The 1,296-nt window shown below is 36.9% G+C and overlaps 1 pseudogene; it reads left to right on the top strand.

Moving 5' to 3' along the window:
• Window positions 1-355: 355 nt before the first annotated feature.
• LOC126000684 (uncharacterized) lies at window positions 356-473 on the top strand (annotated as a pseudogene).
• Window positions 474-1,296: the final 823 nt, after the last annotated feature.

The following is a 1,296-nucleotide window of genomic DNA, read 5'->3' as shown; positions in this document are numbered from 1 at the left end:
CAGAGGAGTGGGGTTGACAGGTGAAGTAGTTAGGTTAATTTATGTTAATTAAGCCTAGGTGTTTCCCTAATCAAGCCTGGGTGGGTTTTTACAACTTAAAAAGGGTGAGAGGAGGAAAGGGAAACCAGGCAGAGAGTTTTTACAATAGTTACATTGCTTTAGAATATTTTAGAATTACTCCTTGCTAAAGTTAGTAAGAAGCCAAATATTTTTGAAGTCCCTGGTCTATCGAGTTTACCTTCCAATGGAAGAGGTCAATCATAGGATAAGTAAACAAAATATTCAGTAGTTAGTTCTAACTACTAAATAAAAAAGAAATAATCCTGGGGAAGAAAAAGAAAAAGGGGGAGTAGGTGTCTACAGCCATACCATCCTGAATGCGCCCGATCTCGTCTGATCTCTGAAGCTAAGTAGGGTCGGGCCTGGTTAGTACTTGGATGGGAGACCACCTGGGAATACCGGTTCTGAGGCTTAAATAAAAAAAAGGGGGGGGTGAGAATAGGAAAGTAGGCTGGTGAAGAAAGACCCAGAGGAAAGGTAACATTTTTTTAAAAACCTTTTGATGAAATTGAGCCATGAAGTCATATAGGAAAATGCTATTGTGCATAAGAAAAGACTGAAAAGAGGGGTGTTCTTTTCATGACTGAAACCCAACTACAATCATATCTGTAATCAGGGTGTTTAAATAAAGATATTAAAAAAAAAAAGAAAAGACTGAAAAGATCCCAAGGTAAGAATACATTTGACATATGAAGGAGCAACAGGAGGCCAGAGAGGTCAACATGTGGGAAACCAGAAGACACTAGAGATAGAATAGAGTGAGAATTGGTAGAGTTTTGTCAATTTGGGGTTTGATTGGAAAAAATAGTAGATTTGATGCAGGGTACAAATGATTTGATTTGATTTTATGTCACTCTGGCTGTACTACCAGCAATAGACTATAATGAAACAACAAGAGACCAGTTAAGAAGTTATTGCAGAGCATTGAGTGGAAATATAAATACCCAATCCAAAGTCAATAACAATAGAATCAAGAGACCCAAACTACAAGCTATATAAAAAACACAATCTATATAAAAAAGGGACCTGTTATAATAGTAGGGTCTAGTTTAACTAGTTCAGGGGCTAAGGGTGGAAGTATGGGATGCATGCTGGGAACAGTAGCAGAAGGAGGTCAACACTAGTGGTGGGACTTGCTCTAATTTATTGTCACTATGTACCTTAAATATAACTGTGAAAGACTTGTAATTCACATTGATCGCAATAAAAATATTTTTAAAAAAGAAGTTATTGTAA

The sequence above is a fragment of the Suncus etruscus genome, unplaced genomic scaffold, assembly GCF_024139225.1.
Source record: "Suncus etruscus isolate mSunEtr1 unplaced genomic scaffold, mSunEtr1.pri.cur scaffold_108_ctg1, whole genome shotgun sequence".
Classification (NCBI taxonomy): Eukaryota; Metazoa; Chordata; class Mammalia; order Eulipotyphla; family Soricidae; genus Suncus; species Suncus etruscus.
Note: the sequence above shows the minus strand (reverse complement) of the source record. Positions and strands in the feature narration are given on the sequence as shown.